The sequence below is a fragment of the Cervus elaphus genome, chromosome X, assembly GCF_910594005.1.
Source record: "Cervus elaphus chromosome X, mCerEla1.1, whole genome shotgun sequence".
Lineage (NCBI taxonomy): Eukaryota > Metazoa > Chordata > Mammalia > Artiodactyla > Cervidae > Cervus > Cervus elaphus.
In genome coordinates, this window is record NC_057848.1 from 61607152 (window position 1) to 61631833 (window position 24682).

Sequence of the window (24682 nt, forward strand, 5' to 3'; positions counted from 1 at the left end):
TTTGGATGGCTGAAGGTTCTCATAAAGCCTACAATAAAGAAACCTATTATCTGTGAGAAACTGGGTTAAACATACTAATTTGTCCCCAGAATCCTTTATTTCCCACAATAACTACTAATGTTCCTTAATACTAGTATTTAGTGAAAACCACGGAGGACATGCCAAGCTAAGGTCTCCTCGGGCATCAGCCTCTTTAGCCAGGGCAGAATCATTCAGGGAGCCCGTGGAGTGGCTCCAAGGTCCTGATCCTAGGTGGGTGTTGTGTTCTCCACCTGTGTATCAGATGACCCCAGAGTCTAGAGATCAGAAAACCGCCCTGGATGGCACTGCCTCTACTATTTCTGGAATTTCTGGTTTCCAGGCGAGGGCTCCCTGAAGGAAGTTTTGAAAACCTGACACCCAGAAAACTGAAGCCCTTGAAGAAGGCAGTCCACTTGACCTAGAAGGAGAGCACTTGTGGGCCAGCCACGGTGACTCTAGACTTCTGAGATAATGAAGCCCCGGAAAAGGGAAAGAACTCAAGTATCATTTCTCCAGCCTGAGGGTTTCCTGTGGGCTCACCTGCCCCCACACTGCTTCCGCAGCAGAAGTCCCCTCCTTTGACACACGAGGGAACAGAGACTCAGGAAGTCTCATCATAAGTTGGGGTTACAACCAACCCTGCTGCTTTTGTTCTAAGACAATATAAATATAGCGTTTAATGGAATGGCACAAAATGTTGATAACCTTGGGATGTGGTTCTCTTATGCACTGAATTGTGTGTCTCCCGCCCCCCAGAATTCAGGGGTTGAACCCCTAGCCCCCAGTTTGTCTATAGGGCCTTTAGAGGGGTACATGCGTGCGTGCTAAGTCGCTTCAGTCGTGTCTGACTCTTTGCGATCCTATGGACTGTAGCCCACCAGGGCACCTCTGTCCATGAGGATTCTCGAACCAAGAATACTGGAGTGCGTAGCCATTCCCTTCTCCAGGGGAATCTTCTTGAACCAGGAATCGAACCCGTGTCTCCTGCAGCTCCTGCATTGCAGGCAGATTCTTTATCCCTGAGCCACCAAGGAAGCTCCCTTAGGGGGTTAATTAGGCTAAATGACATCATAATGGTAGGATCCTAAACTGAAGGGACTGGAGTCCTTATAAGAAGAGGAAGAGATACTAGAGCACTCAGAAAATCTCTCTCTCTCTCTCTTTCCCACTCCCCCACCCCCAGGACTATGTAAGGGCACCATGAGAAGTTAGCCACCTACAAGCTGGGAAAGAGGCTTTAACCACAAACTAACCCTTACAGCACCTTGATCCTGGACTTCTCGCCCCAGAACTTTGAGAAAAGAAATGTCCAGTGTTTAAGTCACACTGTTTCTAGTATTTGGCTATGTCAGCCCTAGCTGACTAATACAGTACCTCCTTCTTCTAAAGTATACATAACTTTGCATTTCTTTTCCAAACAACCCCACCTAGAGGACAAAAGTGTCCAAATCTGTAAAACTATATAATGCTTGGAAAATATGCCACCAGGAGCGGTATACAAACAGGAATGTCATTTAAATGAAATAGAAATGAGGCAAAATCACAATGTCCAAATGCAAAGTGAAATCAGCAAACGTTTAATGAATGAGTAATCTGTACCTGGCTCTGTGCTTGACTGTAACAGGAGGCTGGGGTGGGAAACACCATGTTGAATAAAATCTCAAGGGATTCTGCATATAGTGGACGAGACAGAGAAGTAAACATTTAAAGAGGAGAGAAGTTCAGGGTTACAGAGCAGGGACGTCGAAGACACTGGTCGGAGTTTGGGAGGTTGGAATCAGGGGAGGCATCCAGAAAAGGGGATATTAATCTGAAACAAATGGGACCTAATGAAACTTAAAAGCTTTTGCACAACAAAGGAAACTATAAGTAAGGTGAAAAGACAGCCCTCAGATTGGGAGAAAATAATAGCAAATGAAGAAACAGACAAAGGATTAATCTCAAAAATATACAAGCAACTCCTGCAGCTCAATTCCAGAAAAATAAATGACCCAATCAAAAAATGGGCCAAAGAACTAAACAGACATTTCTCCAAAGAAGACATACAGATGGCTAACAAACACATGAAAAGATGCTCAACATCACTCATCATCAGAGAAATGCAAATCAAAACCACAATGAGGTACCATTACACGCCAGTCAGGATGGCTGCTATCCAAAAGTCTACAAGCAATAAATGCTGGAGAGGGTGTGGAGAAAAGGGAACCCTCTTACACTGTTGGTGGGAATGCAAACTAGTACAGCCGCTATGGAAAACAGTGTGGAGATTTCTTAAAAAACTGGAAATAGAACTGCCATATGACCCAGCAATCCCACTTTTGGGCATACACACTGAGGAAACCAGATCTGAAAGAGACACGTGCACCCCAATGTTCATCGCAGCACTGTTTATAATAGCCAGGACATGGAAGCAACCTAGATGCCCATCAGCAGATGAATGGATAAGGAAGCTGTGGTACATATACACCATGGAATATTACTCAGCCGTTAAAAAGAATTCATTTGAACAAGTCCTAATGAGATGGATGAAACTGGAGCCCCTTATACAGAGTGAAGTAAGCCAGAAAGATAAAGAACATTACAGCATACTAACACATATATATGGAATTTAGAAAGATGGTAACGATAACCCTATATGCAAAACAGAAAAAGAGACACAGAAATACAGAACAGACTTTTGAACTCTGTGGGAGAATGTGAGGGTGGGATATTTCAAAAGAACAGCATGTATACTATTTATGGTGAAACAGATCACCAGCCCAGGTGGGATGCATGAGACAAGTGCTCGGGCCTGGTGCACTGGGAAGACCCAGAGGAATCGGGTGGAGAGGGAGGTGGGAGGGGGGATCGGGATGGGGAATACGTGTAAATCTATGGCTGATTCATATCAATGAATGACAAAAAATAAAAAAAAAATGCAATCAGGTGAAAACAGGAACTGTTCTAGAAAGGGGCAGAACCCAGAAGAATCACACAAAGTCTCTATGCTAAAATGCTTAGATATGCTTAGCTCCCAGGAGAGAGCAACTAACACACATATAATTAATTACCTTACAAGGCAGTCAGCATAACAACAAGGCATTATGAAAGCACAGAGTGAGTGGGGCATCTACCAAACCCAGCCGTGGGGTTGGGGGTGGTCAGGGAAGCCCCTTCTCAGAGCAGGTGGTGGTGGCAGAGTTTTGAAGGCCAGTGGTCATTAGTCAAGTGAGTTGGGAGGGGCTAAGAATTCCTGGCAGAGGGAACAAATACAAAGACAGACAGGCTTGAGACAATCAGACCAGTTGAGAGACGCATCCAGTTTGGAATGCTTGGCACACAGATCTGCAGGGGTGGGATGAGACATGAAGTCGTGAAAGTTGCTAGTAGGCTAGATCGTGTGGCACCTCGTGGACCATGGAAAGGCTTGCCACCATCCTATGTGCCTGGGGGGAAATATGCATTTTCAGTGAGGGACCCGACCCAGTTGGCATTTTAGAAAGAGCTCAGTGGCTGCAGTGTGAAGACTGTGTGGTGGCTGCAAGTACAAGACTAGAGAAGGAGGATGACATCTGAGATGTCAGCTATCCCAAGCAATGTCAAGAGCCTAAAGAGGCAATGACACGGTGAACAGAGAAAAAGCAGACTTCAAAGCTACTGTGGATATAGAATTCATAAAACATGATTATGGACTGGAGATGGAAGGTAAGGAAGAGGCAGGTGTCAAAGAGTACTCTAGGGTTTTTGACTTGGGCAACTGGATTGTTGGGGTGGTGTTGTTCATCAAGAAGGGAACCGTGGGGGGAATTCCCTGGTGGTCCAGTGATTAGGACTCTGCACTTTCACTGCTCAGGACCCAGGTTCAATCCCTGGTCAGGGAACTAAGGTCCCATCAGCAATGAGGCACGGAAAAAAGAAAAGACAGGGAACCTCAGAGTGCATTTTCCCAATATTCTATTTTTACAGGTGAGGAAAGTAAACTCACCCAACATCATTCAAAAAGTGAGTGACGACTGGCACTACAAGTCAAATATTTTCCGATTCTTTGCCAACTAATCATTTCATATTTGTGCACATTCAGTCTTGAATATGAGGGGAGGTGGAGATGATCTAGAATTACTAGGTTTGGGATATGGAAGAGGGACCTGATATGGAGTCAGGGATTCTGGAGTGAAGAGCAAAGAGACAGTAACTGCAGTCTTGGGGGGGCGGGTAGATTAGATAAGATGTGATGCCCTGGGAAGGATGCATAGAAGGAGATGAGGAGGCTGAGGACGAAATCTTGAGAAATGCTAACATTTATAATAGAGGAAGAAGAGGGAGTGAAGGAGAGGAAATAGTATCTTTCTGCTAGCATCTTTTATTCTGTTTCAGTAACTTATATTGTTGAAAGGCATCACCTTTTGAGATGAGCTTAAAGAGAGTAACCACCTCTTCCCTTTTCACTTTTTTGTAAATCCATTAGCAGGAAATTACATCCATAAGCAGCAACAGAATTTTCCAGTAGGAACAGACCCTATCAAGTGGAATATGTGAAGGGTATCCATGGTCAAAAGTAATGGTGTCATAAGGGTGGAGCCTAATTACCTTCATCTGAGAAGGGAGCAGTTAACAGCGTTTGCCACTGTTAATCGTTATCGTCATCATCATCAACATAGCAACTATTATTTACATTTACTCTTTATGATTATCTCAAAATGCAGCCATTATGAACTTATTCTATTTTATAGATGACAAAAGCCCAGTATATGGAAAGTAGAACCTGCTCAGGTTCACACAGGCAGTAGAAGAATTTACATTTGAACACATTTAATAATTCAACAAATATGACTGAAAAGAATGGAAGTACTTCCCTGGTGGTCCCGTGGCTAAGTCTCTTGAGCTCCCATTGCAGGAGGCCCGGGTTCGATCAGGGAATTGGTCAGGGAACCAGATTCCGCATGCCACAACTAAGAGCTGGTACAGCCAAATAAATATATAATTAAATAAAGAAAAGACTCGAGCACCTCCTATGATGGACCACACTCTAGAAAGGTATTCTCTGAAGTCAGATACACAAGTCTCAGGGATGGGCAAAGCAAGCAGATGTGGGAAGGACAGATTGGAACTCCAATTACATTTATTTCTTTCATACTTTTTTATTTGTATGCTTATGTTTATTTTAGAATATAATTTAAATCTATTAGTAAAGATTTACATACACACAATTGTACACAAATAAATATATACACTCAGGTAGAGGTGTGTGATCAAGAGGTTTGTAGATGACCGGGTGTACAAACAGTGATAAACAAAATCTCACTAGCCCTGACCTCGTATAAATTACACGTAATGCTGTCTGTCTCGTGAACCCATGTTCCTGAGTCTATTTTTTACCACCTTGAAGTACACAAATCCTTTGTACTGTTTGGACCGAAGCACAGGCCATGGATTTAATTTAAAATATAGTTTTGTGAACAATCTATTTTCTAGACATTTATCCTCAGAGGCTATTTCTCATTGTCAGAAGAATATCAGGGGTATCTGTGTTTGAATCAGCACCTTCCATTACTCATTTTTAGCAATGATGATTTTTTATAGTTCAAACATGAAAAGAATTTTAAAATTTGAAATACGTACCAGATAGCTGACCACATTACAGGTTAGCTTCATTTTCCCACATTCCCTAAGCACTACTTTGCTTTAATATGTTGAATCCTCCATTGTCTCAGACATTCATCAAATGTTTGAGAGCATTCTGCATTCTAAGCCCTGTTCCAGGCACTAAGGAATTCAACTTGTATGTTAGCCTATCTCCAGTTTTTGTCTTTTCCAAAAGTTAAATGCTAGGTAAAGCTTTACTTATCTGGGTATTATTTTTTCCCTTTCTCTGAGTCCCTTTCTCTGGTTGTGGCCACCACAACCAACAACAAAAAAGAAGGCCCTGTTAGGGGCTCAAGTTTTAATTGTCAGATATGAACAGAGCAAATACACAGGAATTAACTTTACTGATAGACATGAAGTCACAGGTGCAGAAGTGGTTTCCCTTTTGATGGCTATGAGCTACGCTTTGAATTTTTAGAGTGCAAAGATCAGAATGTGTCTGAATTACCAAACATCTGCCCTGCCAGTATGATAGAGTTTCAAGAGAGCCCAATTCAACTAAGAATCAACAATGCCAAACTATAAGACTCCTGGAACCAGTGAGATGAGACAATGAAGCCTATAACCATCCTGATCTTTCTAGTTGTGTGGCCAAATCTGAGCAGTGTTTGAGTCTAAGACTTAACTCGATGAAAGCAAATTTTTCTTTCATAAAATGTCTGAAAGGTGAGCTGAGAGCCACTCTCAGTGTACAATAGGGTGACAGGATTGAGATGGCTGACTGGCTGGCTGGACAGACAATGAATACGAATACTTCAGCCTATCAAGTAGCAGGATTCTTGTGAACTTAATCAAAATTGATCAAACACTAGACTTCTAACTGTGCTCTTTTGTTTGACTAAAGCTGATGAGTGTTTTCTGGACTGGTTGTGTCTTGCTGCTCTCTCAATAGCTAACAGATTACTTCTCCCTCTTGTTATCACCACCATTACCATCACCACCAACAAAATTATGCAGCCAACACATAAATGGATTCAGATTCCAAGACTCACAACTGAAATAATGCCAAAGTCTTTGATCATAGTAGTAACAACTGGCTCCCGCTTAAAAATCCATTTTATCAGCATTTACTATGTACGTGTTACTTACACACAGGACTAGCTCAAATTTTGGATAGAAGTAACCTTCTTGTGTTTCTTCTAATGAAAGAGCATGCCAAATAGATCTACATGTTCATGGTCTATTTAAAATTAGAGAGAGAATTTCCAGTAAAATGGGTGTGGTATAATTCAGCATATGTGGATAAGAGGCACCAAAACGGAGGCTCTCTGAGGACAGGAACATTGGTTTGGTTCCCTGTGTGTACTCTGCTTTATATAATAGCTGGCACATGGTAAGCAGTCAATAAATATTGTTTTGAATGAATGAATGGATATAAGACTGTCCACTAGATTAATCTGACTCCCTCTCCTCTGCCTTCAATCAGTTAGAATGCTCATTTCCAGAAAATTAACTCCTTAGTTCCCACCACACACACATTACTTCACCAACTTAACTGCCCTGACACTACTGTCCTCAAAAAGGCCTGCTTGCACAGTTGGCTCCTTGCCTGGTGTCTGGAATTAGGCTGGCAAACAGTTCCCTAAAATGATATGAAATGATAAAGGTGACTTGGTGCATTTAAACAATTTTGAACAAACAAGGTGGTTCATGCCGAATACCTATCCGTTTTCCTTCTGGGTATCTGGAATTTTGGCATATATCAGGCAGATAGATGGTGCCTATGTGACTAGCCCTCAGTAGAAACCCTGGGTCCTGGGTCCCTAATGAGAGTCCTGGATAGACAACCTTTCCCATGTGTTGTCATGCTTCTTGCTGGGGAAACAAATATGTCCTCTTGGAAAGAACCCTTGGAGACTTGCGCCTGGTTTCCTCCAGATTTCTTCCCATGTACCTTATCCTCAAGCTGGCTTTGTTGTTTATCTTTTCACTGTAATAAATCACAAATAGAAGCAAGACTGTATGCTAAACCCTGGGAGTCCTTCTAGTGAATCACCGAGCTTGGGAGTAGTCTGGGCAACTCCTGACACATCTTCTACTACATACTCATCATGAAATAAATAAAATAGCCTCAGATCCACCTGAGACTGTCAGCTCCATGGGGCAGTAACCTTGCTGGTTTCATTTACCACAGTATCCTCAGCATCAAACACAGTGCCTGGCACACTGACTGTGAATATTTAAAATATTGGGTTGGCCAAAAGGTTTATTCTGGGTTTTCAGTAAGATGTTATGAAAAACTTGAATGAACTTTTTGTCCAACCTAATATAGCAGAAAGTGAAGAACTAAAGAGCCTCTTGATGAAAGTGAAAGAGGAGAGTGAAAAAGCTGGCTTAAAACTCAGCATTCAAAAAACAAAGATCATGGCATCAGGTCCCATCACTTCATGGCAAACAGATGGGGGAAAAATGGAAACAGTGACAGACTTTCTTTTCTCGGGCTCCAAAATCACTGCAGATGGTGACTGCAGCCATGAAATTAAAAGGCACTTGCTCCTTGGAAGAAAACCTATGAACAACCTACACAGCAGATTAAAAAGCAGAGATATTACTTTGCCAACAAAGGTCTGTCTAGTTGAAGCTATGGTTTTTCCACTAGTCATGTATAGATGTGAGAGTTGGACCATAGAGAAAGCTGAGCACTGAAGAACTGATGCTTTTGAACTGTGGTGTTGGAGAACTCTTGAGAGTCCCTTGGACTGCAAGGAGATCCAACCAGTCAATCCTCAAGGAAATCAGTCCTGAATATTCATTGGAAGGACTGATGGTGAAGCTGAATCTCTAACACTTTGGCCACTTGATGCGAAGAACTAACTCCTTGGAAAGGACCCTGATGTTGGGAAAGATTGAAGGCAGGAGGCGAAGGGGCCGACAGAGGATGAGATGGTTGGATGGCATCACCAACTTGATGGACATGAGTCTGAGCAAGCTCCAGGAGTTGATGATGGACAGGAAAGCCTGGCGTGCTGTCCATGGAGTCTCAAAGAGTTTGACACAACAGTGACTGAACTGAACTGAATATCTGTGCAACACACGAGTTAATGAAAGAATACATAAACTAGAGAACTATGTATGGAAAATTAATACCTTAAGACTACATGTACAAACTCATTGTTAAAGGCAGAAATATGGGTAACCCAATATTAGTTCTGATTTTTATACCTCAGTGTCCAACAATTTCTTATGGAATATTTATCTAAAATTATAACAGAGCTAATTAGAAAATACAGTCTAATAGATTCAGGTTTTTTCTCTTGCCTTTAGCATAGCACCTGATATATATAAGGCACTCAAATGTAGTTATTTAATAAACAAATTAATGAAGATATATATCAAGTTCAAACTCTATAATGAAATTGCTACATTAGTTTGCTCTCAGAATAAGAAATCAGTCTGGACTGTGAAAATCTATTTGTTAGCGAATCATCACAAATTTGCATTTCTTTTCTGAAAAACTTATGCATACTTCAGAGAATCAGTTATTTGTGCAGAAGATTTCTAAGCTGGTAGGTCTAACTCATTTATCATAGAGGTCAAGAGAGGGAAAGAGCTTACCCAAAGTCTTCACTGTATGAGGAATATATGGGGGGTTGAACTTATACCCCAGATTCATATGTTGAAGTCCTAATTGCCTCAGCACCTCAAAATGCGACTATTTGGAGATACAGCCTTTACAGAGATAACTGCATTAAAGGAAAGCAGTAGGGGCTTCCCAGGTGGCTCAGTGGTAAAGAATCTACCTACCAATGCTGAAGCTGCAGGAGCCGTGGGTTCGATCCGTGGGTCAGGAAGATTACCCTGGAGAAGGGAACGGCGACCCACTCCAGTATTCTTGCCTGAGAAGTCCCATGGCCAGAGGAGCCTGGTGGGCTACAGTCCATGGGTGACAAAGAGTCGGACATGACTTAGCGACCAAACAACAGCGACAGTCCAAACAGAAAGGTGTCCACAGAAGAAGTGGAGATTTGGACACACAAAGGCAATGTACACACAGAGGCAAGTCCACATGTGGACATTTAGAAGGTGGCTATCTGCAAGTCAAGGGCAGAGGTCTTTGAAGAAACCATCCCTGCTGACCCCTTGATCTTAGACTCGAGAACTGTGAGAAAATACATTTTTATGGTTCAAGTCACGCATTCGGTGGTGCTTTGTTATGGCAGCCCTGGCAAACGAATACAAATGTCATCCTTCAGATGACAAACTTTGCTACGCACCCCTGTCAGACCAGAGAGAAAACAGAAGGCAGCTGGCAGTCAGAGATTCTGGGAGCTCTGGGCAGCTCATCCCTCCTTCCTGCTGCCCAGTCAAATTTCAGGCTGGAGAAGCCAAGCCAGCCTGTGGAGGCTGGAGTAGGGTTTGGGGAGGAGCCTGTATGGCAGAAAGTCTGATGCAGGCTACTGGGTGCCGGTCATTGGCAAGCAGATTCCTGGAGATGGCAGCATTAGCTAATGATTGCTCCTTCAGGCAGGACAGCTGCCTTTTTCCTTTTTCCCTCACAATTGACAGCCAGGGTAGGATAAGGAATGGGTCCAAATCAAGCAAGGACCCTTGCCAGAGCCATATGTTCCTAACTGGGGTGGGGAGCCCTAGCAAAGCTTATAGGATTTCTTCCTCTTGGCTAATTTCCACACCCCGCCCGCCCACCTCCCATCTCAGCACTTTAGTGGAGCACAGTGTCCATGAATGCCAGGCTGCCTGGGGGACAATTAGACCATCACATCATTCAGTGTGTGTTGCACATTTCCCATTCCAGTCATCCTGGGGTGATTTGATAGTCCTGCCCATTCCCGCCTCTCCCCACATCCCTCCTCCCCACCACCTCGAGGCAATGTACCATGCAGATTTCTGGCTCCCGACTTATGTTCCCACTGTAGACTCCATCTGGAATGTCCTCCTTCCCTTTGTCTAATGCCAATCCTTTGTCTACTTCTAGGCTGAACGAAGCCCCTGTCATCCATGAAGCCTTCCTTGGACACCATAACCTTTCCCTTCCCCTCAATCACAGTAATGTGGTATGATGAGCATCCTATAAGAGAGCTGTATGTGAGAAGCTGTGAGATGGGAGCCGGGGCTGAATGAGGGTAGGACAGAGACGGGAGAAATAACCTTGTGTGTATACCGAGCGTGGCACTTACTGGCTTGGCACCTAACCATGTGCTCCCTTAGGAACAAGTGTGACATCATGGTTTGACTGGCAGGTCATGTTCCACTTTCTGTATGCTGATCACCGCTACCTCAGGGCTCTCCCTGCCAACACAACCCCACTCCTCACCCCCTTCCCCAGCCTTTGTGCCTCACTTACCCTGTGTGTCACTGGATATTCTCCCAAGCTGCTTCCCAACTCTTATAACTTAGTAGGTGCTGAATATACACGTAGAGGTGAATTTCAATCCAGTGTAGCACCTCACTGAGTGTCTGAGAAAATCTAAAAATAACTGTCTTGTGATTGTTTTCGGTCATCATGAAAATGTCAGGCAAGCATGAAGCGGAGCCAGCTGCTCTCAGGGAACTCTTCTGTGCCTAGAAATGAGTGTGAGTCAAAAGTGAGTTGTCAAAGGAATGGAGGCCGGAGGCCACTGCAAAGGGCCAGACGGGTGATCCCTGACCTTGAAATGCTCAGACTGCTGAGGAAGACAGGTACTGAGCACTGCAGGGACAAATGGGCAAGGAGATGTGGAAGCCTGAGAAGATAGAAAGGGGGTGGGGAGCGGATAAAGCAGATTTGAGGACCCGCCCTCCGCCAGGTTCTGGGTGAGGTACTTTACCCAGAAGAGCTCATTCAGTGTCTTTGGCAAAGTCGTGAAGTTGGTCCCGTTGCCCCACCCATTTCTGACATCATAAAAAGCCAGGTTAAAGGACTTGCCCAGCACCACACATCTAAAAAGTAGTCGGGTGAGATTCGAACCAGGTCAGTTAGACTCCAATGGGCTATACTGCTCTTGTGCTGTCCCCCCAAATGCAGCTCCGAAGGCCGCTACCATGTAACACTTCGGCTCTGATTTCTTGGTTCTCAGACCCTCCCTTCTCAGTTATCACCAGGGAAAGGTTGAGATGAACAGGCCTTACCCTCTTCTCACACAGGAAATGTAAATACCTTGGCATATCACATGCTCCCTCTTTAAACTGCAGCTGGCCCTGAAGCATTGTGATCTTGCAGCTCTTGCAGCAAGTTTTGATTACAAAAACTCTCTGATGGAAAATCATTTATCCTTGTTAAAGGATGCAGCCAAAATCAATATATGCATTCTATCTTCTATAACAGTCATTTCATTTATGCTAAGTAAATAATAGATCCACAATCAATGATTTGGCTATATACTAATGGAAAATAATGAAAGCAGCTCATGTGAATACATTGAGCCCCCCCCCTTTCCTTTTGAATCATCTTGGGATGGTCTGCACCTACTTCACTTTAATATAACTGGGCTGGCAGGCCAGCAGGAGCAGTAGGCAGGTCTCCTGGCTGCACATTAACTCTTGAAGGCCAACCCACAGCCAAGAGCAAATCACAGCCCTTTCGTAATGAGAGGGTAGAAAGGTTTACTGCATGCTGCCTGCACTCAGTTTTTGCGGCAGGTTGGTCAAAGTCATCGTTGGCTTTCGATTCATAGGTAAAGATGCAAATATCTGCTTAACCATAGACACCCAGACCAACGACTGGGGATGACATCATGAAACCGATGAACCCACTTTTGCTTCAGGATCTCGACACATCTAAGTTTTTGCAATAGATGGGGAACCCTGCAAACACCAAGTGAATATTGGTGCCCTGACAGCTCCTTAGGGCTTATTTCAAACTGGTCATCTTCCCTGTAAAATGCCATTTATGGCAACTGGCTGAGAGGGAGCTATTAATAGTAAGCAAAGCAGGGCATGGCTCCCGCAGACACCTCAAGTATGCTGTTCTCATCACCTGGTTCTCTGGATTAGCGAACAAAGGGAGAATGACGTTCGCATATGGGCTGAGGAAAAGAAAGCGTGTGGAGCGGTTACAATGGCCTAGTTCACTGATCCCAAGCCGAGGTCACCAGGGGAACAGGATGACCTTTAACCCTGTATTCTGCAGCCCTGCTGGCCTCACTCTGGGGCCTGATCCTGGCCTCCTCATTGTCTTCTTTGTCCTACTTCTTGAGTGCGATGTGTATAAGAGGAAAGGGTACAACCTCCAGAATCTGAGACCTGGACCGACTCCACCAGTTAGGAGCGATGTGACTTGGAGCAATTATGTCACCTCTCTAAACTTCAGTTCTTCCTCTGTAAACTGGAGCTCTGCAAGGTTATCAGGAGGCTAAGGGGAGATGATTCTAATAAAGCAGCTGAAATCTAACAGGGTTTCAATAAATGGCGATTGTTCTGGCTAATTCTGAAGGTTAGGATCCTGTATTCCCCTTCTTCTCTACTCATAACAATGATCAGCACAGTTACTTCATCAATAAACCTGGCCTTTGATGAGTCCTTGCTGTGTGCTAGGAACTGGGCTAGGTACTCTGCGTGCCTTGTTGGGGCATGTGAAGGTGGGTGGGGAGAAGTGGGGAGATGATGGTTATAATTAAAGGAATGGTCTGGTCCCTGAAACTCTGCCTACCTCAGCAACCATTATTAATCTTAGAGATGCTTGTGTCAGAGATCATAAACAATGCACATTTAATGTTCTCCTCACACATCTGCCCTCCTTCAGCAATTCCTTGTGTCCATCCTGGGCTGAACAAGCAGCAAGGCACTGCTCTGTGGTTTGAGCAGCTGTGTGTGTGTGCATGTGAGTGCACACTTGTGCCGAAAAAGAAAGGCAAGGACTAGAAAACCCTTTGCAAATGTCTGACAGTGGTTTCTTTACATTAACCATCCCATTCTAGTGTTGATTCTTGCAAAGAGGGAGCAGGCAGCCACCTCAAGCCTATCCTGGTATTAGCTTGGCGTGTCAAGGTTGCAGCCCCCTTAGAGAACCGAGATTCCAGAACACTCCTCCCGCCCCCAATGTGAGTGGGAGAGGATCTTGGGAAGTGTGGCCAGAAGAAAAGAAATTAACAGACAACTCATTGCAGATGAGAAGACTGAGGGCTACCATGCCACCCCACCACATCCCGGTCTCCAGTTCAATTACTGTCAAGGCCTCCAGTGGGACTTCAGCACTGAGGTCACTAAGTCAAAAGCAAGGCTGGATTAGAACCCATTTCTAAACTGTGTGAACCCCAGCCCTCTTACACTCCACCGTAAAAGGTGCCTAGAAAGCTACAAGGAAAGAAAAGGCTGGGATGATGGAACAAGGACAGGTCAACACGAAAGCTCAGCTTTCTTTCAGCCTCTAAGAACACATGTCTGGACATACATCACACTATCAGACTGTGGGTCAAAATCCTGAACATGCAGATTTATGTTCCTCTCTGGCTCTGATCTCAGCGGAATCACCATGTTAAGTGTGCCAGAAAGAACCCCAGAGGGTTCACTTAAGTCCCCTCGAAGGGCCCTTGCTCATGCTTTTTATGGCCCTTGAGGTTTAATATTCTCTGCCATGCCGCCTGGTCCTCCCTCACCTGCCATTCAGTTCTTATTAACGATGACTTATGCCTGTGACAAAGGTCACAGACATGATTTTTTACTTTCATCAAACTCGGTCATAACTTTTGAATGAAATAGGACTGCTCCCCTGGAGCTGTGAGCACTTCACCACTCCTGGAACAGCTTTGGAGATGTTCAAGGCTGAAAGCTTAGAAAGGGCCACTGAGGCAGCAGGCTAGTCAGGAGGCATGCTGCCCTCTACACTGTTAAAGCTGGTGGTAAGTCGGGTTCTCAAACAATGAATAGTGTGATATCTGCCTCACGGGACTTGAGAGCAGGGGTGGATCGTTCCACTGTCCAGCACGATGTTTGTGATAAAGCTGTCCCAGCGTCAGTGCTCACCAAGGTGGCACCAAGTTTCCTCCTATTTATCAAATCCAGACGGTATTTTTCAACTCTTAAGTTCAAAAGGTCTGTTTGCCAACACCTGACATTAAGAACCACACTTGGTTCTTGGATATTCCCTCACTCTTGGTTTTCCTGACCCCACATTATCCACTTTATCTTTCCAGCTTCTCCATCTCCTCTCCTGTCTCCTTAATGGCTCATTTTGTACTTCAAACTCTTCATTGTTGGTGGTACTCAAGATTCTGTGAACACTTCTCCTTCCTTCTTTTCTCTTTAGATCAGTGCTGTCCAATGGAACTTTCTGCAGTGATGGAAATATTCTATATCTTTGCTGTCCAATATGGTAGCCACAAGTTAGATATGGCCATTGAGCAATTAAGCGTGGCAAGTGGGATTAACGAACTGAATTTTTAACTTCATTTAATTACAGATAACTTAAACTTAACTAGCCACATGTGCCTACGTGCCTATCTTTTTGGATAGCCCAGCTCTAGACACTCATGTGTGGCAGTCTCATTTGGTCACATGTCTACAGGTAACACTTGCATGTTTATGACTTTTCCACGTCCTTTGACTTGATAACCAAGTGTACATGGAAGAGTTTCATCAATGTTACTTCCAGTAAAATTTCTACTTACAGGCCCAGCACATACAACAAATACTTGTGAAATGAGAGTCTGAACAAAGGATAAATATAAATAAATAAGCGTCAGGGGAGTGGGTGTGTTAGTCACTCAGTTGTGTCTGACTCTTTATGACCCTATGGACTGTAGCCCACCAGGCTCCTCTGTCCATGGGATTTTTCAGGTAAAAATAGTGGAGTGGGTTGCCATTTCCTCCTCCAGGGGATCTACCTCACCCAAGGATCACACCCAGGTCTCCTGCATTGCAGGAAGATTCTTTACCATCTGGGCCACCAGGGAAGCCCGAACAAAGGATAGTGAGTTACTTTGACTTTCATCCATTCTTGTGAGAGCTAGGATTTTGGAATTCAGGTGAAGAGCAAATGCCTTAGCTGGCTGATGAAAGCCAGAACGTACATTCTTCTCCAAATGTATCCCATTCCTTCACCACCTGCAGAACAGGAAGAACACAGATTTTGTCCTCCAAAGAGGCAGTGTGGGGATTGGGTTAAGATTTTGGTAATATCTGAAGTCACACTGTCTGGGTATGAATCTTGACTCTACCTCTTATTAGATGTGAATGAGGGCAAGTTACTTAACCTCTCAGTGCCTGTTTCTTCATTGTAAAATGGGGATGATAATCATAGCACTTACTTCCTGGACTTATTGTGAGGATTAGTGAAATACTATGGCCACCTGATGCGAAGGACTGACTCACTGGAAAAGACCCTGATGCTGGGAAAGATTGAAGGTGGGAGGAGAAGGGGATGACAGAGGATGAGATGTTTGGATGGCATCACCGATGTGATGGACATGAGTTTGAGTAAGCTCCAGGAGTTGGTGATGGACAGAGAGGCCTGGCGTGCTGCATTCCATGGGGTCGCAAAGAGTCAGACACGACTGAGCAACTGAACTGAACTGAAGTGAAGTGATGCATAAAACTGTACCTAATGCAGTTGTCTAGCATAGAATAATGGCAATAATGATAGCTAATATGGATCTGGATCATAAGCTAACTGAGTTCCCTAATCTGGCTTAAACATGCCCTCCATAAGAAGGTCCAGGAACTCTGGATCCCAGGTCCAAAATGAGGGCCACTTAATGAGGTCCCCCAAATCAATACACCTTTAGTAGTAGAAATGGCTACAAGGCCTTGTCTTATACACTCAGTTCTGGAGTACTCTCAGACCCTGGGTTTCTAAGCCTTGTACGGCTGCTCACAAGTTAATAGAATTGTTTTCATAGCCAACTACAGAGTCCTGGAAGATATTCTGGATTTATAGAGAAATATTTCCCCAAATGACTGAGTTTTTAATTCTATCTCATCATAACTAGAGACAATGGAATCCCTGCTTGGCTTACAGACAGCCTGGGGAAAATATGTACATGTATATATAATATAAAATATAGATCTATATATATTACATTGTATATATATTTTAGGGTTTCCCTGGTGGCTCAAATGGTAAAGAATTCACCTGCAATGCAGGAGACCTAGGTTCAATCCCTGGGTTGGGAAGATCCCCTGGAGAAGGGCATAGCAACCCACTCCAGTATTCTTGCCTAGAGAATCCCCATGGACAGAGGAGCCTGGTAGGCTACAGTCCATTAGGTTGCAAAGAGACATGACTGAGTGATTAAGCACCCATATATATTTTATATGATGTATATACATTAACATATATGTATATATACATAATGTACATATGGATATATACATAAACCTATTTTTTCCCAAATTTGCTTTGAGTCAAGCAGAGGGCTCCACTTTCTCCAGTTATAGTGTGTCTACCTAGGTATATAATATAAATATACATTACACACATCATATATGCAGTATATATTATATCTTGTTCATACATATACTTACATACACCTTACAAGTCTGAAGGGCTTCCCCTATTCAACATTGTCCTTAATACCTAGACCTCTAGCTGGGAACCTGTGTATCTTTTCTGGTTTGGGGACAGATACATGGCTCACTCCATGAGTATCTGCAATCCTTCCATGTCACATCCACTACATTTGCTTGTGCACAAAAGCATGGCTTTTTTTTTTTTATCTGTAAAGACGGTGTCTCCTGTACAGCAGGAATGATAATTGGATGCTAAGACCTTAAATTCAACATTGATTTGGGAACTGAATGTTCTGGTAACAGTTAGTTAGCATCCTTAATCGTAGTATTAGCCTCGATCCTAAATCATGAACCTTAACACGAGGAGCGACTTTGGAGGACACTGAAGAGTTGGCACTTTTCCCTGGATGGACCACCCCCTCCCTGCTGTGAATTCACCAGCTGTCAAACAAGGCCTTGCATGCTTTGCCTACATGGTAAGTTGCAGTTCTGGGTTCCATCCAGTGCTAAGAATACATCCTCAGCCATGGGACAACATGTCACGCTTGCATTTATGTACTGGGCAGAGAAAGAACAGAGCTGGAGAAGTGGCTGAATTGGGGGAAGCACAAACATAGTAAGTGCTCACACTGTCAGCTGGTGGCTCTTTAGAAAGAAGCAAGTGGTTACCAGTCAGCTACCTTGCTTCCCATGCCGTGCCCAAGGCACAGAGGGAAGGAAAACACCATCACTTCTTTGGATCCAGTTGTCCCAAACGAGCCTCTTTCCCCTGCTTGAGTAGCATTTGCTGTGTTTGTAGCTTGTATTGTGAGCTGAGAAACCCCTTCCTCTGCCCAGGAAGCCTCAGATCCAGGCCCCACCTGGACAGCCCAGCAGCACAGGAACCAACTATGATTAGAAAGCATGTCAACCCTGAACCTGGGTAACTGGAATCGTGGCAGCTTTTCTAGATAAAAGCAGGTGTAATTAATGCTTTGATATGCCAGTGAAATAAAATCAAATTCTGTTGTTCCACCTGAAATAAAATTCAAGTATAGGGCAAACCTCTACACCTTGCTGAGGGGAACACCCAACTTTTAAAAAGTGGTACAACAGTTCCTAGGTGGGCGCCCTTAGGCCTGCTGCTGGTCCTTTTGGTGTTGAAGTTGGCCAACTATGGCCCAAAGGTCACACACAGCCCACTGTCATCTGTTTTGGCCCAACCACAAGCTAAGACTGTTTTCTCCATTTTTATATTGTTGAAGAAAATCAAAAGAAGAATAATGTTCAAGGTCCTTAAGCAGAGTTTTCTTGGAACAGGCCAGGGCCATCTGCATTGTCTGTGCCTGCTTTCTGACTACAGTGGCAAAGTTGAATCATTGGAGCAGAGGCTGCAAAGCCTAAAATATCTACTGCCTAGCCCTTTATGGAAAAAGTTTTTCAACCTCTTTCTTAGTGCTCCAATAATCTCTTTTATAAAATGCTATTAACTGTACCTTTATCTTAAGACTTTTGTAGGGATCAAATTAGATGATGGGTTTAAATGCACCTTCTTGGGAATTCAAAAGGTAACACAGAGACTGAAGGAAATCTGGGGCCTATGAGAGAGGCTATTTCTCCTCTTTTCAATCAGTTCCTTCACAATAATGGCAAGGATCTACTCAACACAATAAACATATACTAAGCCTCTGAATGGAAAAAAAAAAAGTAGTTATGAATGCAAGAGGTAGTGGGGACCTTCCTTTGGATATTAGTTCCACCACTTGCTAATATGTAAACTGGAGAAGTCCTGGGACCTTGCTGAGCCTCTTTCCTTATCGGCAAAATGAATTAGTAATATATCACCCCATTTAGTGTACAGAGCAGTCCAGTGTGAGAAGTAACTATGTCTTACATGCCTTCCTATGTGCTCACTCACTCTGTCATGTCTGACTCTGTGACTTCATGGCCCACCAGGTTCCTCTGTCCATGGGATTTTCCAGGCAAGAATACTGGAGCAGGCTGCCATTTCCTTCTCCAGGGGATTTTCCTGATCCAGGGATCAAAGTCGTGTCTTCTGCATTGGCAGGCAGATTCCTTACCACTGAGCTACCTGGAAAGCCCCAATTATGTAATAGGGAAGAACAAGTCTGACTCCATATTGGATCTATTTATTTCATTTGAACCTTTGTACCCTATTGCTTTTGCTACAAGTTAATCACTAAAGGGATGTTGCCCGAAGCTTAAAGGAGGCATAATGGTCAATCTCTCAGGACCCTGACTCCTATGCCTGGAACATTAAGCTAAAATACCTTTATTTAGTTCACAGGAAACATTCTGAATAGGCCTCTGAATGGCTGCAGGAAAGAAGAAATTAAAATATCTCTTCTGGAGTCTGGCAGGAACTAAGAAATATTTTGGTGGGAACTAGGAAATATTTGCAACAACTTAGTGACTTTTTTACTTTAACTTCTCACCTCCCCTTCTTTGTACAATAAAGAAACTAGCATCCAAACCCAGGCAAGATGGTTCTTTAGGACATTAGTCCACCATCTTCTCAGCCTGCTGGCTTTCCTAATAAAGCCACCACTCCTTGCCCCTACAGTTTGTCTCTCAATTGACTGGCCAAGCTTTGTGAGTTTGGACTCCGAAACTATTAGCTAGGCCAAAGTGCTTTTTAAATGCAAAAGTAAAAGTGCCTCACATGCCAGTGTGATGATTATTACACATACTGTCTCTCCTCTGTTCACTTGCTTAGTCACCCTTTCAAAACTGTCAGATCTATTAAGCATGGCTTCCCCTTACAGAAACTAATTACATGTGCTGCCTTTGTCCAGGTGGGATTATATGATACTGTCCTCTAGTATACACTCCACCAGCTTATTTGACATGGAAAATCAGACTCCCTAGTCTCAGTGGTACCATGCCAGGTACCCTGATCCCATGCCCAATTGTCATATGGCAGAAAGAACCCAAGAGACAAAACAAGGAATAGAATGTGAGTTAGAGATGGCTGGCAGGCAATTCCAGAAAAAAAACATAGCTGCATGAAAACTGACAAATGCTATGCTGTCATGGTTAAGAGAGCTGGTTCAGGAGTTAGATGGGCTTGGATTTGAATTCCCACTCTGCCTCTAGCATTTGTGAGACCTGGAATGAGTTATAATCTCTTTGAGCCTACTAAAAGCCCTTCCAAATCTCCCCATTGCCCCAGAGATAGCATCACCTTTCCCAAGATGGCTATCAAGACCCTGCATGATCTGGCCTATATGCAACTCTCTCTCCTCTTAAGCCTTCATGGACCTGTTTCAGATCCTTGAATGTTCCATGTTCTTCCCTACCTAAGGGACTCTGCATGTGCTATTTACCCAGGTGGGACTGAAATGCCCTCCCCCACTCTACTCTTGCCTCCTTCACCTATCTGTCATCTGTCTTGTCCTTTTAGGTGTTTGAAGACTTTTGCTGGTTTTTGGTAGGTGTTCTATGAGAACTGCTCCATTCGTTGATGTATTTTTGATGTATTTGTGGGAGGAAATGAGATCCATGACCAACGATTCTGCCATCTTGACTCTCCTTCTCTTATTCATTCTTCAGACCTTAGTTTGAATGTCATTTCTCCAGAAAGTTTTTCCTAACATTACCCCTGTATCCACACAACTGGTTTATGGAACACCACCCCCCTCCCCCAACAGCATCCTGTGCCTCTATTGACTAGCATTTGACACCATTACATACATTTTTAAAAGTGTAAAGTGGGTATTAATTGTTGAATGCCTGTCTCATCCATGAGAACAAGGATCTGGTCACCATTTTGTCTAGTACCTAGATTTGTGCCCACTACATAGTGGGTGATGAAGAATAAACACTTATTGGATAAATGAATGAATGACTCTGGGATGTACTTTATTTTAGAGGATATCAACTTCATCATCTCACAGAGTAAAAAGTTCCTGAAGGCTAACATCTGCAAGGACTTGGATAACAGGTCCAAATAGCAGGTCCTTTCAGAGTAACAATTCCAACCTCCCTGCTGGCATAATTTCAGGGCAAACCTCTTTTTTCTGTTGCTAGCCAGAATGCTATTCAAAGCCAAATAATGCAGGCCATGTTAAAGGGATTTAAATAGCTTTTTGACATTGCATGTGATTTATAATGTCTGCAAAGGCAGAGCTGAGATGGCTGATGTTTCCTTACACTGCAACAAATTAAGGTGTCTATTTTCCCCAGCAGGTGTGTGAATACTGTAAATCCAATTAATGCTAATGACAGCACGTTCCTGCAAAGTGAATGAGGGAGGTTGTTTCTGTTATAATTTCTCGCAACTTCCCACTGCTTCAGCGAGAAGGCAGCTTCCTTTTCTACCTCTTGAAATGACAGTAAAATCTCACTCCTATTTTTCATGTCTTTTACCCAAGACAGATATAAGCTCCCTATAAACCCATTTTGAGCAGAGTACATAGAATGTGGTGTTTGGGCATTCAACTATGCTTCTCAACTTTTTATGTGGGTACAAATCCCCAGGGTATCTTGGTAAAATGCAAATTCTCACACAGAAGTCCAGGGATCCTTTCAGGCTGTGGGTTCACGAACCAGACTTTGCGAAGTGAAGTCCTAACGGATACTTTCGTCTTTCTTTATCATCAGTAGTAAATGATGTGATCAATGATCATTCTGATGCCCTGAAAATTCCTTCTGAACCACCCCCCAAAGAGCAGAAATCCAAGGCATTAACTTGAAATTTGGGGGTCACAGTCAAGAATTCCCCAAGAAAGCAACTCTTTGGAAAGCTAAAGGGTGTTTCAAGCTCAGAGTAGGAAGGCTACAAGCAGAAGTTGTAGTCAAAACAGACACAGACATCCTGGTCCAGTTATTTACAAGTTGTATGACCTTGGCCAGGACATTTAAGCTTACTGACCACCAGTGTCCTCATTTGTGAAAAGGGATAATAATTGCCGAGGGAATTTGGAGGATTACAAACTTGAGATATAGTGCAGAGCCTGGCAGTGACTGTATTAGCACAGCCAAGGGACATCTTGGTTCCATAATACCTGGTTGCATTTAAGACCCACACTAGCTGACCAACTAAGCTTCCTCATTGGCAGCCTCCTCTGTGGACATACCTGCCAGAGAAGGGGCCTTTGGGGGGACTGCAAAGCCACAGAGGTTTGGGACTTGGTCCTTAGCCCTTTAAGTTCACAACTGCCATCAGCCCCATGAGGAATACTGTCACTGAAGCCTGGCATCACCCACCGCCCCTCTCCACCACCATGGCCACCCTTTCAGGCCTGGCTATTTAGGTATCTAAGGGCTTCTCTGGGCTTCCCTGGTGGTTCAGAGGTTAAAGCGTCTGCCTGCAATGCGGGAGACCCGAGTTTGATCCCTGGGTCGGGAAGATCCCCTGGAGAAGGAAATGGCAACCCACTCCAGTACTGTTGCCTGGAGAATCCCATGGACGGAGGAGCCTGGTAGGCTACAGTCCACGGGGTCGCAAAGAGTTGGACATGACTGAGTAACTTCACTTCCACTTTTTTTCACTTTTCAAGGGCTTCCCAGGTGGCTTAGTGGTAAAGAATCCACCTGCCAATGCAGGAGGTGCAGATTTGATCCCTGGGTCAGGAAGGTCTCCTGGAGAAGACAATGGTAACCCACTCCATTATTCTTGCCTGGGAAATCCCATGGACAGAGGAGCCTGGAGGGCTACAGTCCATGGGGTTGCAAAGAGTTGGACACAACTGAGCATGCATGCACATCTAGGTATCTATCATTTTATCTCCAGACACCATCAAACACTTCTTTAAAACTAGAAACTTTCTTCTCTCTATGGAATTTGGAAAGTTTTGTAGTTTCTAGGCATGCATCACCCGATGTATACAAAATAAAATAAAAGGTCTGGAATCAGATGGTCCACATTTCATGTCTGACAGTTTCTTTTAACATCTAGGCTGTTCACAAACAGGATAGAGGTTTCCCTTAGAAGTTAGGAACCAGAGTGGTGCTTCTTGGAGTGCTGGTAATGCTTTCATCTAGGTGGTCATTACTTAAGTGTGCTCAGTGTATAAACCTTAATCATTAATTATATGTGCAATCTTCTATATATGCATATACTTTACTACAAATTGTTGAAACATGCCATTCATACTAACTCATCTATAAGATTAGGCAATGTTGGGAATAAGTGCTTTTATGTTCAGAAAGCAAGAGTAGGTAGGATAGTTTAAGAAAAAATCTTGCCAGTGGACAGTCTCTGTGCCAGCAGCCTAGGAGGTGACATCTTATTAATTCTCCCCATCAGCCCACTTCCTTTTATTTTGGTCTGTGTGAAAAAAGGCATGAAGCAGATTCATGGAAGCCTCGAACTCCTGTGGGAAGCGTAGGAAGGACTGCGCAGTTTGGGGTCCAGCACGGTGGTGCCCTTACTTGCTTGGTTTGGTTCTGTCCCAGGTTCTGTCCCAGGTGGTGTCTAATTGTGTGACATCCAACATCCAACATCCTGCATCAGCTGACAGGTATGACTCGGCAAGGAGCACAGCTCAGCTGACTGTTCTCGTCCAATAACACTGTCAGCAAGCTTCTCTGTCACAGAGAGCAATGAGACATACTCAAGCTGTGGCTACTTGGCACGCAGTCATAAATGGATCCTATTTCAGTAGTTACTGAGGTTAGGATTTTCTTCTTCAAGATAATCTTCTCCTGTGTCTTTGTGGACACAGGAGTTGCATTCAACTCCTCTTTGGTTATATACTGAAAGGGACCATATACAGTAGCTCTGACAGCAGTGTGGTGGGGCGGTTAAGCGTGTGGGCTTTAGTGTAAGATAGATTCAGGTTCAAGTCCTTGCTTTGCCACTTACAAGCTGTGTGACCTGGCACAAGTTGCCAAACCTCTCTGTGCCTCAGTTTTATTCGAAATGGATCAAGTTGTTATGAAGCATGAATGACATAATATTTGTAACACGTGCTTAGGCCAGTGCCTGACACAGATTTAAACACTCAGTAAGTAATCATTATTGTAGCATCATCATGCCTGTGACTGCCATGGAAAATCAATGAGACAAAATGTAGAAAATGTGTGATGCAAAGTTAGTGCTTGACAAATGCTAACTGTGATCATCTTGAGACAACTGCTTCAGAGATTAGCATTGCTGTGGGAACATTTGCTCCATAGGGAAGCTGGGTATTATCCTGATTAGTTGGAGTATAATCTGACTTGTAAATAAAGAAAAGGAAAAAGTATGAGTTATTGTCCCTGAAAAGGTCTTGCAAAACCCCCTGGGACTAGGGTCAGCTCTCTTTGCACCTGGTCACCCATGCTGCCCACCTGCAATCAACCATCCAGTTACTGAGAAAGTTGAACATCATTGTCCCTAAATGTAATCCCTGAAATCTTATATTGGATTTCTCTCACTCTATATTCATTCATGTAGCTATTCATTTGCAGGTCTTCTTTAGAACATGATTTTGTCAAACGTACTGCAAAAAAACAACAGACTCTGAAAATGTAATATTCAGTGAAAAAAAAGTTTTGTGGTCAAAGGTGGCAACTCTGCATACTATACCAGTTTTTTGACATCTGTAATATACATTGGCCTACTAAAGGTTCTGACAAGTCCTGCCAATCGCTTGTTGGTTCATTCCTTTAATAAAACACGTACTGAGTGCTTAGTATTTGCCAGTTACTATTCTAGGCACTGAGAGGAATA

General features: G+C 43.6%; 1 protein-coding gene and 1 non-coding gene across 5 annotated transcripts in view; one reads left to right on the forward strand and one right to left on the reverse strand.

The window, feature by feature from the left end:
* FGF13 (fibroblast growth factor 13) overlaps window positions 1-24682 on the reverse strand; it is a 534447-nt gene that overhangs the window by 117401 nt on the left and 392364 nt on the right. The gene's annotated exons all lie outside the window — the stretch shown is intronic.
* Window positions 3809-3881, forward strand: TRNAE-UUC. Its single transcript has one exon. It is a non-coding gene; the product is annotated as a tRNA-Glu (tRNA).